The sequence below is a fragment of the Macaca mulatta genome, chromosome 2 (assembly GCF_049350105.2).
Source record: "Macaca mulatta isolate MMU2019108-1 chromosome 2, T2T-MMU8v2.0, whole genome shotgun sequence".
NCBI classification, from domain to species: Eukaryota; Metazoa; Chordata; class Mammalia; order Primates; family Cercopithecidae; genus Macaca; species Macaca mulatta.
The window spans coordinates 145,598,834-145,616,857 of NC_133407.1; positions in this window are offsets into that span (position 1 = coordinate 145,598,834).

The window sequence follows — 18,024 nt, forward strand, 5'->3', positions numbered from 1 at the left end:
CTTGCATGATTAGCTAGTTTCTTATTATGATAGTTTTAACTTAACGCAGAAGTCTCTCTTGAGTGTCTTACCTACCCCAAGTCACTCTTTATTACATTGCCCTTTATATTTGCTATTAGAGAATTTATCACTACATGTAGCTATCCTGTTTATGTTTTATTCCTTTTAAATGTTTCCTGGGACCTCCTTTTCTTGCCTTCCAGAAATATAAGGACCAGCAATCTCATCTCTTTTTTTTTTTTTTTTTTTTTTTTGAGCAAGCTCTCTCCAGTGTCTGGAACAAAACATGGTTCATAATAGGTGTTCAACAAATGACTAATGAAAATGGAAGAAACAAAGGAAGGAAGGAGGGAGGGAGGAAAGTAAGAATGGAAAAAGGGAGGAAGGAAGAACAGAAGGGATATTCACGTAGGCCAAGGAATAAAGAGGCTATCCACTTGATACAATAATTTTGTAATTCTGTACGACAGGTAATAAATGAAAGAAAATCTGTGCACTCAACTCTCATAAGGTGACTGCAAGCAATTCAAAATGTGCCAAACCATTAAAGGTTAGAAACAGGCAGGGGACCCAGTGTTTCCACACAGCGATGTAGACTGAAAGCAACAAGGGAAAGCAAGGAGCAGGGAGAATGTGCGACCATCATTCCAATTTTCTCTATATCTCCGTGCCAAGCTGTATATACATGAATTGCTAACTGCATGACTAATGTGAATCTCAAAGAAAGAATCTGAGTCAAAAGCAACCTCGGGGTTATTAGCCATGGAAACAGGAGGGAGAGTGTGGTTATTAAACACTGTTGTCAAAGAACAAAGAAGGGCCAAAAAAAGAAGAAACTCAGTAAGCAATGGTTCAGTATTCTGTCACATTCATTTGAAGGAAATTGGGTGACGTCCAAAGTTTTAATGTGTGAGCAAAGTGACTGAATAACCCTGGGAGAACTTGTCATCTTGGCAGGCTCTGCAAAATAGCTTATATGTATAACTATTGTAATAACAGACACAAAGCGTTGATATTTACAAGGGTCTGTAAGAATGTGTAGTAAGATATGTCTAGGAGTGGTCCCCAGAAAATCCCAGAGCGGTAAGAGTCATAAACTAGGTACAAATTCCAAGAGTTGACCAAAGCATTAGCAATAAAATAAATATATTTTTGACACACGAAGAGAAGAGAGGCAAGGACTCCTGCAGGTAGATTCAATAGGAATGTAATATAATACTTGTGGTTATGGACAGTGAAAATGTTTAAATATCTACAGCGTCAAATTGACATGTATTAACCCTTGAATTGATAATGGGTTCTACTCATTTAGGTTGTTTCCTTCACCCTCCAAAGATGGTAACTTTAAGTTTACTGTGTTAGCTGGAACAGAAAGTGATTCATTTTACAGACAACTTGACAAGAATATAAAGTTAGGAAAGGATGGTATGAACTGTGTCCTATAAATACCAAATTCCTTTTCTAAAGTCATTGCTGAGGAAATAGTAAAATAGAACAACCCAGGAAGTCCAGGAAAATTACATGGGAGAGTAGTCAATAGATTGCAAAGGGGGAAAATATGAGCATTTCTGAGCAAAACAACAACAACAACAAAGTGACTTTGATGTGATGACTATGACACCTAAATGGAGCATAGAATCTAGGACAGAGAGCCGCCTCTCATTTGTGAGAGCTCAGAGAGTGAGAGTTGTGCTGAGTAATTTTGCTTGGCAATGAACTTAATACCTTCTTCTTCTTCCCCCAATTAAAAAAACTGCAAAATTAGACGAGGTAACAGAGGTAGATTATCGCCCTTCTAAAGCCAACTTAACATTCCAAGCATTTATATACCAAATTGCAAGCACTCTGATATATGAGAAGTGGAGTCCATTTTGCTACCTTGCAAAAGGAGCTTCAGCTTCCCATTTCTCTTGCCTTATGGTTCATATGATGAGAACGACCCAGATGGGTTATCCCTGACAAACAAAGAGACCCAAAAGAGTGATACTGACAACCCAACCCTGAACCACATCTGCCCTAAGAGCTGGCAAGTCCTGTGGGCCTTGAGGATGTTCCGTTTGCCCATTCATCTCGAAGAACAAAAGTGTGACTCTTTCAACTGGGTTCCTCTCAGGAATCCAGAGCGTATGATCTATTTAACTGAAGTAGCACAGGAAATCCCCAACGCTAAAAAAAGAAGAGCTAGTCTCAGTGCAACCCTATAAAACTTTTATTATTTTCTAGTCTAGGGATCAAGGCAACATTGAATGAAAATTCGCAGTTCCTGCTTCACTTAGAGGTAGTTCAAGTCAGGGAATCACAGAATTTCACAGCCAAAAGAGATATTCCTGTATATCTACTGCAACATCCTCATGTTCCTGATGAGAATATCATGATCCAGGGAGGAGAGGTGACTTACACAATTTGTTGCTTCATGCATTTATGTAAGAAGCATTTATTGAGCATCAACAATGTACTGCCATGCTGTGCATTTCATTAGGGAGTACAGATAAAATAGTGCCTGAGGCTTAACTCTTGCCCTTAGGAACTTGCCATCAATTTGACAGTTCAGATGAGTAAACTGAGAATGGCACTACTAGGCATTGCCAGAGCACAAAAGAGGACAGTTTGCACAGTGGTGAAGAATGCAGGCTGTGGATTGAGGTACTGTGCGTTCAAACACAGCACCACTGTTTGCATGTTGTGTGACCTTGGGCAATTGATTTCACTTCACTATGCTCCAATTTCCTTTTTATAAAATGTTGAGAACATTAGCATCTATTCCATAGGGTTCTTTGATGAGAAAATACATACCTAGTAAAGTATTTAGGAATTTATAACTGATTAATAAATGCAGTAGTAGTGGCAGTGTTATTGTTACTATTATTACTAAAATCAATACTTGGAAGTAAAACAAAAAGCTTCCCAGCATTGGAATGAATAGGCCATGAATATGTTAAAGTTGAAGAAGTACGTTCTGGCAAAAGGAATTAGGTTATTTTCTGATGTTCTGGACCTGGTTTTCTGGACCTAGTTTTCTGGACTGTATTTCTGACTTTTTGTGGCTTTTTGAATGCCCAGCTTTTATCTTGGGTCATAATTGCTCTGTGCACACAACTCTAGAGGGTGCTTCTCATGGTCATAAGATTTGATCTCATGTGTAGTCCTAGATTTTTATCTCATGCGTTCCAGCAAATGGCTGTGAAGTTCATAAGGAAGGAGCTAATGCACACAAAGGTCTTGTTTCAGCGGAATGTCTGGCTTCCTGAGATATTTATTCCAACTAATTCACACATGATGAACTACGTGAAAACATGATGTCTTCCACTGTAGACTGTAGGTGCTGCACATTTTGGACTGCTCAGTTATCTGTTACTGAGTAGCCACTCCAAAATCTGGTGCCTGAAAAGACAATTATCATTGAGTCGGCAATTTGGGCAGGGCTCAGTAGTGACTTGTCTCTACTCTGTGCAACGTTGGCTAGGGCAGCTTGACTAGGACCTGGGGAGTCACTTTCGAGATGGTTCACTTACATGGCTGGAGCTGGCAAGTTGGAGATGGCTGTTGGTAGTGAACTAGTTAAAGATGTGAGGTCTCATTTCCTGCCAGCTCTTTATTTGGGCTTCCTTATAGCATGGCTACTTTACGACAGTCAGGTAGCTTACACAGTAGCATAGGGCTCCTAAATGAGTGTCCCAAAAGAACCAAGCAAAAAACTCTGTGGTCTTTTTGACCTACTTTTAGGAATCGAACAGCATTGGCATTGTCATAGTGGTAAGCCACAGTCATAAGATTGAGGGGAAAATAACACAGACCCTCATCTGTCTATAGGAAAGTGTCAAAGTCACATTATGAGAAAAATACGTGAGTGTTTTTTGAAAAATATATCCTGCCAAAAATGCCATTTTTATCCTGCCCACCTATCCAGCACAGTGTTTAACACAGTATTGCTCCTTAATAAATATTTGCTCATTAAATACATATAGCATATGAAAATAAATAAATCAGTGTTACAGTATTATTGCTGTAGTTTCTATTTTTTTACATTGACATTGAGTTTTGGTATCAACCTCGCCCCCTGGTTTGAAATTTTACTCTTCAATATGAGGATTTAATTTTGTACGTCCACAGTTGATCCTGGAGTCTTAAGCTTCTTTGGCGACTAAAGAAAAGATTACAAAGAAAGATTGGTCGTGCCTTTGAGAGTAGTAATATTAATAAATGGAGGTGGGATTTGACCGTAAAGACTTATCAAGTCATCAAAGAATATTCTAAAAGAGAAAGATAGCTCTGAAAGAGGAAAATAATTGATAATGAACTTGGTTGGGATGAAGGGAATAAGATGATGACAAGCAATCTGGCAGCTTCTGGGGGAGCAGCAGCCAAAAGAAGCATCAGCAGAGCTATGTTTAATTAATGAACAGTAGCAGAAGAGGGTGCTCTAAAAAGATTAGAGATAGCAATTGAGGCTATGCCTCCTGGGAGGTATTGGATGACTGAAGTACTTCTGTGTGTGATGTGATTAAAATAATCAACGAGAATGTTGAACATCAAATCGTGAATTTAAAAGATTTAGTGTTCCCATCAAAAGCTATAGCAAACATCAAACAATAATTTCTGATTAATCTTGGAGTATGTGGAAGACCACCAATATAATGGCCGCTTTCAAATGTCATGAAGTGTCTTATCCTTTGTCCACTGCAACCTGATGTATTATTGCCCGTTGAGATTTTAGCTCTGTGTCCTTATTGTCAAACATATTCAGACCCGAAAATTGCAACTTGAACTTGTAATTTAGGATAAATTACAGATTGTAACTTTTTCCCCTATGTCATCCATAATTCTATTTATTTTTAATGGAAGCAAAGAAAACTGTTTGTCCAATCTTGTTAGTAAGTAGAAACTCCTCAGACTTCAGAAGAGCAACAGAAAAGAGTGCAGTTGTTCACACCACTCCTATTTCACTAATAGCATTTCTTGGACTTTTCCAGAATAGCTTACATTTTGCTAATTTTGGTTGAAGTCAAGAAAAAAGAAATGTGCTTCTTTAAATCACTTCTTATCACCCTTCTATAAATTTTTGTTGTAGGAGAAAGAGTAATCACATATACCAGGATTTAGCTATCATGCTTCTGAGTGTCCCAAATTAACATGAGGGCAGTATCATTCCCATGTCTTCTGACTAAACCATTGTGCCTGCTGTCACAATACTACAATGAAAACATCATGTACCTGAATGGGTTTGAGGAAAAACATGCTATTGTTATGTGATGAAATTTATGTTTACTTATATATTAATGGTATAGGGTTTGTACAGACACCACAGTTTTATCCCTGGATTTAAAAATTACTTCTGGCTCCATCACCCAGGCTGGAGTGCAGTGGCATGATCTTGGCTTGCTGCAATCTCTGCCTTTCAGACTCAAGCCATCCTCCTACCTCAGCCTCCCCAGTAGCTGGGACTACAGGTGTGCACAACCACACTCAGCTAATTTATGTGGGTTTTTTTTGTAGAGACAAAGTTTCACCATGTTGCCCAGGCTTGTCCTAAACTCGTGAGCTTGGCCTCACAAAGTGCTGGGATCACAGGCGTAACCCACCACACTGGACTACATAGACAATTCTTCATTTAGCTTCAGATTTACCATGAGGGCTTTAAAATATTATATGCATATATTAAGAGGCTAAATGGTCAAAGACATTGTCTACTTTAAACCATGCTTCTTGAGCTGATGTTTTCTAAGTAGAAAGTTAATTTATGTTTTATTGTTTATAAGCTGGAATTAAAAAGTAAATATATACTTTCATTGGTATAACTCAACCTTTAGATTAACTTATCGGAAGCAAGCTGGACATGAGCCATTCGATATTGATACCATTGACGCAGTGGTGGTGATTCCAGATATGGCAAACTATTATAACAGACCAAAAGTATTGCATAAAGATATATCAACTACCTCTTCAGAGTGATGGCCATGATTTTGGGAATGACCACTAAGTATGTTGTTGGTTTGTGAAGGTGGGAGATAAAATTCAGATGCTGCTGCAGTTACACAGTGAGACACTGACCCAGAAACCTAAAGTAGTTTTTCTTTATGCCCACTAGCTCATCACTCTCCACTACCACCTTTTCATAGTCCCAATCAGCCTCCATAATTAGATATTTATATGTGTATTAATATTATTTTTTCCTTTTTGTGAGACAGATTCTTGCCATGTCGCCCAGGCTGGAGTGCAGTGGAGCAATCTCGGCTCACTGCAACCTCCACCTCCCGGGTTCAGGTGATTCTCCTGCCTCAGCCTCCCAAGTAGTTGGGATTATAGCATGCGCGACCACACCCAGCTAATTTTTTGTATCTTCAGTAGAGATGGGGTTTCACCATGTTGGCCAGGCTGGTCTTGAAGTTCTGACCTTGTGATCCGCCCACCTCGGCCTCCCAAAGTCCTGGGTTACAGTCATGAGCCACCGCAGTCCGGCCTGTGTGTTAATATTATTAAGTATGAGAGGTCCCTGATAGAAAGCCCATGAGTAATTTGTGTTCTCTCTGTATCACCAGGAAGTACTACAGGGTTTTGCTTATAGGTAGGTGCTTCGCTAGTTTTTACTGAAGGGTTAAAACCGCCATGTTGGGAAAAAGATTTCTAATTTAAACCCAATGAGAGCAATGCTGGGATCATTCCTGTCTTACTGCTATAAAAGAATACCCGAGGCTGGGTAATTAAGAAATAAAAGAGGTGTATTTGGTTCACAGTTCTGCAGGCTGTACAAGAAGCATGGCACCAGCTTCTGCATCTTGTGAGGGCCTCAAGCTGCTTCCACTCATGGTGGAAGGAGAAGGGGAGCTAGCATGCACAGAGATCACTTGGCCAGAGAGGGAGCAAGAGAACGAGAGGTGGGAGGTGCCAAGCTCTTTTTTAACAACCAGTTCTCACAGGAATTAATAGAACGAGAACTCACTCACTGCCCCTTCCCCACAAGGAGGGCATTAGTCTATTCATGACGGGCCTTCTACCCCCCGGCCCCAAACAGCTTCCATTGGGCCCCAACTCCAACATTAGGATCAAATTTTGCCAGGAGATGTGAAAGTGTCAGATACCCAAACCACAGCAGTTCCCAAGCATAGAATCGGGGCCTCCAGCTGATTCTCAGGTCACCAGCATTGTCTTCTCCCTGGCAACAGAGTCACAGGAGTTGAATTCGGAATGTCTTTTCTTTTTCACATTTTCTTTTCACGTGCTCCTTTAGGCATCCTTAATATCTCAAAGTGGCATCCATGCTCTAAAGCCCTCAAGAGAGTCAAGTCATGTGGAGGAAACATATGAGTGAAATCTAGCAAAAAATAATAATAAATATGATGTAGCAAACCATCTCATCTTTCAGTTAGTGGCATCTCCCTCCAGGGTGAAGAGTAAATGTTGACTAGACCATGTTGTCAGTCCAAAAGAAGGAAAATGGCTTTATCTGTTCAGAGGCTTTATTGTTTTCTCTTCGGAGGCTTCTGACTGAACAAGATTAGCTGCACCATTTCTTGGTTGTGAGTTTCTGTTTGTTCTCCTGTGCATGTCCTACAGCATCTGGCATGGCACTTTGCCCACAGAAGACCCTCAGCAATATCTGTTGACTTGAACTGAGTCACTCTATTTAGCTATTTGGAGGCAAATGTGGTAGAAGTGGAAGAGAGAGAGAAAAAAAAAGTAGTAATGTGGTTGGACCATTGCACTGTTCAAATTTGAGGATTTAGTATGGGCAGTGGCACTTCTGAGCTGTGTGATCTTAATTCAGTTGCTTATACTCTCAAAATTTTAGTTTCTCCCTTTATAAAATAATGTCATATTTAATAAAATGATATAATTTTTGCAAAGGTTTTGGCAGAATACCCATGGAGTGTGTGAGCATATATGCATACTCCCCTACAAATAATAAATGAATGTTTATTAACAAATGCAAAGTAAAACTTAACCCTCCACAATAATCTCCTAAACCCTCATAAAACCAACATAATCATAGTATACAAACTCCCCCATGATTGTAGCATAAAAAAGCAGAAGATGAGACTTGGTTTGTATCAAGTCACAGAAGGTTTACCAATGACATTAAGAGAAGGATCAAAATAAGAGGTTTTTGCTTCCTCTAATTTATTCTTTCTTTTCTGAAATAGCATTGTGGAAATACATTAGCATATTTGGTACCTCTTGGGACTTTTTAAAAGGGTGCTTTAAAAATATCTTCTTTGCAATATCCATAACATGAGGAAGGTGAGACTCTCACAAACTTAACGGGAGAAATAGATCAGAAACTTTTTTTTTTCTAAATAAAGAACTTATTTTCATGGTGCCTGGTCTCTCTGACCTAAATTGCAGTAATTCAGTATGTGTGAAATTACCTTTTCTAGGACGAGAAGATCATAGCAAAAAAAAAAAAAAAAAAAAGAGACAAAAAATGGTGAAAGAAAGAGAAAAGAATATACAATATAGGAAAGAGTTCAGGCTGTCTGATAAAGAGCTTGAGAATAATAAGAAACTAAGTAGTTATAACAAAGCAAACTCAGAAATGGAAACTGCTAATAAGAAGGACTAGCAATTATCTCCACTGAGCAGCCTTGTTTAGGGCAGGTCAGAAGGTCTTTCAAGAACTAAAATAAAAAGGTATTGAGGCCAAAGTGTGGCATCTGAGTTCTCTATTTCTAGGGCTTATTTTATTAAACTTTGTATCACTTTCAAGTTCATGGTGATAGCAGAGCAGATTTATTTCTGTAATTAAATGGTTTGTTATTTACCAGCAGATATGAAACTGGCATAAAAAGACACATGATCAGTAATGTAGTTCAGACTTTATGAATTATTAGTAAAGGCTGATGAATGAGATTGTTACTCCTCTCCATAGAAGTTTGCAAATTGTGTTTTAGGTCTGAACACTTGCAGCAGATCAGCAAAAGCCAGTTACCAGCAATTCGTGACCATCCATAGTTCTTTCTCCCCCACTCCTTTGCTTCAGGATCAGTCATAAAAATATCACAAAATAGAAGCTTTTCATAGTGCTGTGGTCTGCACTTGAACAATGTGAGTTACAGTCATAATATTATCGCTGGCAGGTGTTATATTGTGGGTTGGATTTTGTAAACTGGGATTTGATGTGTGGGAGCATCAGCTTGGGGCTGGAGCTTCACATGTTTTAAGGGTGGGTGGTGTATGCACAGACAGGTTCTACATGAGTCAGCCTGATACAGAGTTAGCATTTTTACATGGTTGAGGAAACTTCTGGAGGATAATAATGACTTAACTCTGAGTCTCAAGGACCTTGAAATTATTAAATCTTAAAGGATCTGTAATAGAGAGAAAGAATATTATAAAAAATGATGCAGTTTTTGTGGCAGGAAAGGGGGAACAAAGTAGGAATGTCTTGTCCGGTATCCACAATAAATCTCTGCTGAGCTTTTTCAATTCACGATAAACCTTTTAAGTTCATATGTTTAAATAATTCCACCCATAAAATCTACCTAAGTTGACCAAATTGAGTTTGTGGATGAATCATAAAAGAACATACAATTTTAAGTTTGAAAAGTTTAATGAACCTCTATCAGATTTTGCATAGAAGGAATATCAAATGTCTCTTTCCCTTTCTAGTGTTAGCCATAAACTAGTGGGAGTCAACCTTTTGAGCTTTGCAAAGAAGAGTGAAGACGGCCGGGCGCGGTGGCTCAAGCCTGTAATCCCAGCACTTTGGGAGGCCGAGACGGGCGGATCACGAGGTCAGCAGATCGAGACCATCCTGGCTAACACGGTGAAACCCCGTCTCTACTAAAAAATACAAAAAAACTAGCCGGGCAAGGTGGCGGGCGCCTGTAGTCCCAGCTACTCGGGAGGCTGAGGCAGGAGAATGGCGTGAACCCGGGAGGCGTAGCTTGCAGTGAGCTGAGATCCGGCCACTGCATTCCAGCCTGGGTGACAGAGCGAGACTCCGTCTCAAAAAAAAAAAAAGAGTGAAGACAAGAACAGACCTACTGGTAACATTGTCCATTTGCTAATATAGTTCAGTCAAGATGGGTATGGTTCTGCTATGTTAAAAAATACCCCACTGGCTGATGATGGTGGTTCACACCTGTAATCCCAGCACTTTGGGAGGTTGTGGCAGGCAGATTGCTTGAGCTCGAGACCAGCCTGGGCAGTAGAGCGAGACCTCATCTCTACTAAAAAAAAAAAAAAAAAAAAATCACCTGGGCATGGTGGCACACATCCATAGTCCCAGGGACTCAAGTCCCTGTATTTCCAGCTACCCCCAGCTGAGATGAGAGAATTGGTTGACCCCAGGAGATCGAGCCTGCAGTAGACCAAGACTGAGGCTCAATAAGCTGTGATCACACTACTGCACTCCAGCCTGGGTGACACAGCAAGACCCTGTCTCAAAAAGAAAAGATATCCCCCTCAGTGGTTCAAAGCAACAGTGGACTTTCTCCTTTTTTTTTTTTTTTGTTTTGTTTGTTTGTTTCCTTGAGATGGAGTCACACTCTGTCACAAAGGTTGAAGTGCAGTGGCACGATCTCAGCTCACTGCAACCTCCACCTCCCAGGTTCAAGCAATTCTCCTGACTCAGCCTCCCAAATAGCTGGGACTACAGACCTGCACCACTACACCTGGCTAATTTTTGTATTTTTATTAGAGACAGGGTTTAGCCATGTTGGCCAGGCTGGTCTTGAACTCCTGGCCTCAAGCGATCCACCTCGGCCTCCCAATGTGCATGGATTATAGATGTGAGCCATTGTGGCTGACTGACAATAGACCTTCTTATGCCATGTATCTATCTTGGGTCTGCAGGAGTCTCTTCTTTCCATTGCCTTCAGTCAGTGACACACGTTGATGGACTTTCCACTATGTGGAATGTCTCTGTCACTTTTGGTAGATGTAAGAAAATGTGATGAATTGTGCCTCAGCTCGTGAAGACCACATCTCACATATTATAGGTCTAAGCAAGTCACCTGCAGGCCCAACTTCAAGTCCAGTCCTACCATAGGATCAGAATGAGGAAAACCAGAAATACTTGATAAGTAGCCACAATAACTGCCACATCCTAAGAGCCATCTTTTCTTATGTGTTATTCTATTTTGCACTGCTGTAAAAGAACACCCGAGACTGGGTAACTTATAAAGAAAAGAGGTTTATTTGGCTCATAGTTCTGCAGGCTGTACAAGTATGGCAGCAACATCTGTTCAGCTTCTGGTGAGGGTTCAGGAATCTTTTACTCATGGTGGAAGTTGATGACAGGAGCAGGTGTGTTACATGGTGAGAAAGGAAGCAAGAGAGAGGAGGGAGGTCCCATACTCTTTTTTAATGACCACATCTTGTGTGAACTCATGACCATGGGGAGGACACAAACCCATTCATGGAGGTTCTGCCCCCGTGACCCCAACACCTCCCACCAGGCTCTGCCTTCAACACTGAGGATCACATTTCAATATGAGATTTGGAGGAGGGGGCAAACCTCCAAACCACATCACCCTGATGAACACTGTTCTTCTAAAAATGTGCACTTTGCTCTTATACATCCCCCACCCCTCTTTCTCTCTCACAACTTAAAATTATCCCAACAAACATCTCTGGATTGGATGAAGGCTGTAGTTTCAGAAACACTGAGTTTGACTGCTAGAGGGATCTTAGAGAATATTTGATCCATCCTCTCACTTTACACATAAAATAGATTAGGGAAATGTGACCTGGCTATGTTAAATTACTTCCTAATTGCACAAACTGAGTTAATGTCAAAGGTGAACGCTGATTCTCAATCAGCATCTTTTCTGTTACATGATAGAGTGTCCTTTGGAATACTATAGCAATAATTGCAGTTTTTGAAGAACTTCGGTTGGAATTTCAATAATTTTCTACATACAAAGCAAAATACTTACAACTTTTGTTTTTGATAATGTGCTGGATATGTCTATATTCTTAACACTTACAAACCCTCTTTGATGTAAGTTCATAGGTTTGGGACACTTGAATTTCACTAACAATTATATTCCCAGTATCAAAACTAATATCTGTCACATAGAAGGTGTTGAATTAATATTTGTTAGGTTTCTTCACCTCTTCTTTGCATATTCATTTATCCACTTTTGCTAGTGAGTTTAAGAGAGTTCTGTTTTATTCATTTCTGCAGAATCAGTGTTTAGCAAAATGCCTAGGTGATAGCACTTAGTTAATTTTGGGGATGAGTGCATACATAAAAGGAATAGTAAGCTATCATTAGTTTTAACTAATTGTGAAGTCTACAAGGGAAATTTGAATTACTAGACAGGCTGAACTATAATACATTTTTCAAAGAAATCTGATTTCATTTAAATTCATATAAATGAAAGAAAGCTAGCAATGTCAGTCAAAGATTCTCCTTCTTGAAATGTATACCTTACATGTAGAAATTATAAATTAAGTGGCTCATTTGTGAAATGAAGTGAAATTCTCATAGATCATTCAATAAATCTGTTTTTTTTTCTTAGTATCATTAGGAAGTTTTAAAAGACCTGCCATCAGTCCCCTTTTAGATATGTTTAAACAATTTAGAACACTTAGCTAGGCTGACCATGAGCTAGCAAGTACGCAGGTGGACTTGATTTGATTTTATTGTAATTATCTTATTAACATTTATCTTTAAGCTGTTGATTTATATGTGCTTAAATGTGGTATAGTTAAATATCATGATTCTCTTTTCAGCATGTCTTATTTTCAAAGTGCATAAACTGCTCATTTCTTTTTCAGCAAAACATTCAACCTGCAAATCAAAGAGCTCAGGTATTGACCAATATACAAAAGATTAAAATATAGCAAAAGTGCAAACCCCAAGGCAAAAACTCCCTTCAGATGATTCTCCTCTAGCCCCCACCTCATTTTCCTTAGTGTTCTATTGACATCCAGCAGATTAATGGAAAACCTCTGATTGTGTTCCCTGACCAGACTCATCCCTCTAGGGATGTGTTGGTTTACTTTTATAGTGTACTTTTATAGCGTACTGAGATTTGTGTGTATGTGGTGGGGCTGGGGAGAGGAACGGATTATTTTGTACTTTTTATTTCCCAGTTGAAGAAGGTTAAAAATCAAAAGAGGTGATCTAAAAGGCACAATGAGTTTGGCTTCCATGGGACTGCCTGGAGCAAACAGCACTGTTAGCATCAATAACCGAAATGTGACAAGCTCCTCATCCACTTCCTTCGGAGAAGCAGACCTCAGCGTTCTGACATATTCAGGAACAGCTGTCTCTACATTGTATTAAAGAGAAATGAATATTTTTACTAACTATTACATGACAATCCCTGAAAGACAATCTGTATTAGACACTACATGAACAAACTTCATGAAAGCATTTAAATGTTTTTTCTGTTTCCTCTATCTTATCTCCTGTCTCCATAAACAGTCCTTTTTCTCTTTCTCAGTGGACTTTGCAGTCAGTCAAGCTGATTTCTGCTTTTTTATCCTTTGATCTCTCTCCTCTTCCAAGACACACAAACACCAAGACACACACATATACATACAAGCACATACACACACACTTTGTCTGTACTTATTTTTAAAAAGTGTCTTTCTTGCTTTCTTCAGTAAGGATTCTCATCTATTCAGAAATGTAAAATGGTAAGTTCTTGTAGAGGGCAAGAGAGATTGTCTATAGCATAGCATGATATTTTTCTTGTTGCTCATATAGGAACTGGTACCCTGTCCTGTGTCAAATTTTGTCCCATGCTTGAATTAACATATTCAGTCATTTAGTCAACAAATATTTATTGAATGACTACAATGTGCCTGACATTTTGCAAAAGATGAGCCCAATATTTAATAATGATTCACAAAGTCATGATTTGTTTGACCAGAAAACACTCTTGTCATTATCAGTAAAGATTTCTTGCATGGTAATTGCCACGAAGCATTATCACAGGTAGTATTGGGAGGAGGAGGGAATGTTTATGACATTAAGAAAAGACAGCTAGCTCTCTTGGACCTCTGCAATTAAGAGAAGAAATACTAGCATCATAAAAATAAAGCTTCAAGGTCTGCCTTTGTAACTGGGCACTTATATACTTATTCCCGGCCTGAGAGTAATATATTACAGATTCAAGGGTGTCTGAACAGTAAATAAACGAAAACATCACACTACAGAGAAGTAACAGCAAGTGAGAGTTGGAATGGATCTAGAAGTTATAAGGTTCAAAATTCTCATTTCATGTATGATAAAACTAAAGAGCACGCAGAGTAAAGACAATTTTCCAAATCTTGGTGGGTCTTTCCCACTTCAGAGCATGCAATCATGGCTTCTCTTTGTTGGTGTAAGAGTTGGTTTTGGTAGTGAGGGTTTGGTGAGTCAGGTCTTGCTGAGTTGGACATGACGTTTGAATACACAGTTAAAGAATTCATCTAATAATATGCAGCTGCAACTGCAAATGACTGTGGTGGGGATATATAAAAAAGTAGAATTAATGAACCAAGATAGAGTAATTCTGTCCCTCATTCAATAATTGATATACAAAAAGACATTTTCTTATGTGAAACTTAAAATAGTACGACCAAACGGCTCCCCTAGCTACCATTAAGTGAAAAAAATGGCTATCAGCAGAATCCAGAATATTTTCAGGTTAACTAGGCCCTCTAACTTCTCTTTTGAATTTGGTTTCCTCATTTTAATTATCTGATACTCAGACCTGAAAGCTGCTTTGGTCTGAATTACTTAAATAATTGAGGAAAAGGATGGGTTTCCTTAGCCTGAATTACCTAAATAATCTACATTGGCTGGAACCATCTGATAAATGCCAACCCCGAACTCCCCTTTCCCTGGTGCAGATGTGGCTTCAGAAAATTAATATGAACACTATTTTAAATTTTAGATGAAGAGCATCATGTCCATATGAATGTCCTTTAGATGCAGAAGAAAAGAATTCTGTGTATGAGTAAAATGAGATTATTCAAAGTAATCAATGGCTAATTTGAAGGGAAAGAGAAAAGGAGGCATAATTTCTGGGTTCTTTGTGCATTTGATCATTTTGTTAAGTATTCCAGTTGAGAATGGTACCTTCTCAAACTGCCTCAAGCTACAGAGAAGAAAATGTCATTGGCCCATATTTGGGCTGTACACAGAAGGGTCTCTCATGTGAATGACATTTTCTACTGAGGATCTTGTTTCATGTCTTAGCAGACATTGGTTCACTTTCCTCAGGGGAATAGATACATCTAGATCCTTCCCCTTAGAAGTTGGCTTTATATCTAAAGCCTATAGCTTTTTGTGGTCTCATACGGTATTGTCTCCACAAAATAAATACAAAGGCATAGATAGATGGATAGATTAGATAGATAGATGATGACAGACAGATAGATAGATAGATAGATAGATAGATAGATAGATAGATAGATAGTCTACAAATTTTTGTAGTAAAGAATGGAAAGCCTATGTACAAGCCATGGGAGATTGTTTGCAAATTCAAATTCAAAAAAGAAAAGAAAAAAGACTGCTTAGTTTGCCCTTTTCTACCACCTTGCCTTTAATGTGGTGGATAATTTTTTTTTGAGACAGAGTTTCGTTCTGTTGCCCAGGCTGGAGTGCAGCAGTGCTATCTCAGCTCACTGCAATGTCCGCCTCCCGTGCTCAAGCTATTCTCCTGCCTCAGCCTGCTGAGTAGCTGGGATTACAGGTGCATGCCACCACGCCCAGCTAATTTTTTGTGTTTTTAGTAGAGACAGGATTTCACCATGTTGGCCAGGTTAGTCTAGAACTCCTAAGCTCAAGTATTCTGCCCGCCTCAGCTTCCCAAAGTGTTGGGATTACAGGCATGAGTCACCATACCTGGCCAGGTTAACTAATATTTCTAAAATGAAAAAGAGCACCTGCTTTCAACAAATATATATGTAATATAAATATATAATTACCAATATTATATATAGTTTGTACATTATATATACTTAAAGATATATCCCTCTTACAAAAAGAAAATTCCTATGAAATAAACTGTATAGGGCACTCATGTCACTTAGGGTCCATGATAAATTTGCTTCTCTGCTTCATAAAATATGACTTTGGTGTCTAAATAAGCAGGTTCCTAGGCTCCAGCCAGGCTTACCAAGTAGGAATTACTGGGGATAAGTCTTGGCAATTTGCATTCATAAAAACACAATGATTGTTAGGCACACTTGAGTATGAAATCTAAAGATATTTTTTTCTTATTTCTGCTCTGCCAAGTGTCTTAGACAAGTCATACAAACTTTCTGTGTCCTGTGATTTGATGAATAAAATAAGTTGCTCTTAGAAATGGAGACTCAGTCTGAATTTAAATCTGACAATTGCTAGCTGTGAGCCTTTGAGAAGAGCATGTGAACAAATTTAGCCATGTTTGCATCATTTATAAAATGGAAATATTAATGCCTGTTTAGCTTAACACACACATGTTACGAAGATAAAATTAGATAATAGAAGTGAGTAAAATTTGTAAACCCTAAGAACAATAGAATTGAGAACATTTTTGTTTGCTGAAAAATAGAAGATAAAGACTTCCCAGGTGTGATATGAAGGCAAATACAATTATTTAGAAAATGTTTTGAATTTTTTTTAAGTTACGTGTTTCTAAAAAGAGAATATGTCTTGGGTGAATTACTTTTAATCTTTTTAAGGTGTATTATTTTACATCTGAAAATGGTAATTTATAAAGGGGTTCAGAATGCTCAAATGACAAATATTATAAATATTCTATGTCTCCCTTATAATTGTATCCATAATTACTAAGGGCATAATAGAAAAAATAAACTAGTCATCTGTTAACAACACTGAGGTTTTTATGCAGAGTGAAATGAGGGACAACCTAATGTTATTATAATTAACATTATTGCCTGTGCCAGTTAAATGATGAATCTATTTGCACATTATTCTACCCTTTTCCTGCCTGAGCCTGGCACAGGGCTGTGGGATTATAGCTCCATTTTTCAGAATGAGATCCAAGCCAGCAACTAATTCTAATGTTCTCTGGAAATAAAAATGATTTTCCTTTTTACTGTCCTAGGGATAACACCTGATAAGGTAAATATTCCTCTAAGTGTATTGTTTATACCATGAACTTGAGTCATGATTCACAAAAGATCTTTTCTCTCAAAGTTACTGCCTGTGCAACAGAATTCCAAAGATGAGCTGGGAAAGCTCAGAAGATACAAATTGACATGTTTGCTACCTTGACATTCTCCATAGGGCCTCTAATCCTGTACCTGTCACCGATGCAAATGGTGAAGGATCTCAGGGCAAGAAGAAAATTTAGGATAAGAGAAATCTCAGGTCGTAGCTCAGAATTCATATGAGATACTAACTGTGGTTGGGGAATGAAATGGCATTAGGAATGTAAAAGTTATTACTACACATTTGTCTCTTACTTTGTGTTCAAAAAATAATTAGTTTATTTATCTTTCCCTGAATTCCTTTTAATTTTGCTCTCAATCCCATGCCTTCTTTTTAAATTTTTCATTTATTTATTTATTTATTTTCTCAGCTTTATAGAAGTGTAGTTGACAAAAATTATATACATTCAAGATGCACAGCATAATTATGTGATATACATTGTGGTTATTTGATATATGTATACATTGCAAAATGATTATCACAATCAAATTGATTAGCACTTCCATCACCACACAGTCACTGTGTGTATGTCTGTTCATGTGTGTGTGTGTTTGTGTGTGTAGTGAGGTCATTTTAGATTTATTCTCTTCACAAACTTAAGTAAACAACACAGTATTATTAGTCATTGTTTACTTTTTACATTGTATTCCCTCTTTTAAATGCTCTGTGCCCTCCTTATAAAAAAAAAAAAAAATGTCCTGCATTGTTGCTACAAGGATGTATTTACTTGGGAAACTCAGTGACTTTCATTAGCTGTAGATGTAAATGACTTCTGGCAAATCCTCTTTGTAGGGAAGAACTTTCAGGGTATTTAGCAGGTGAAGGGACATGACAACCTTACTTAGAAAGACGACTTGAGAAGAAATACAAACAAAATCATCTAGGCAACTTTTGTGAAGAAAGAGACGATTTTGGAAGGTTAT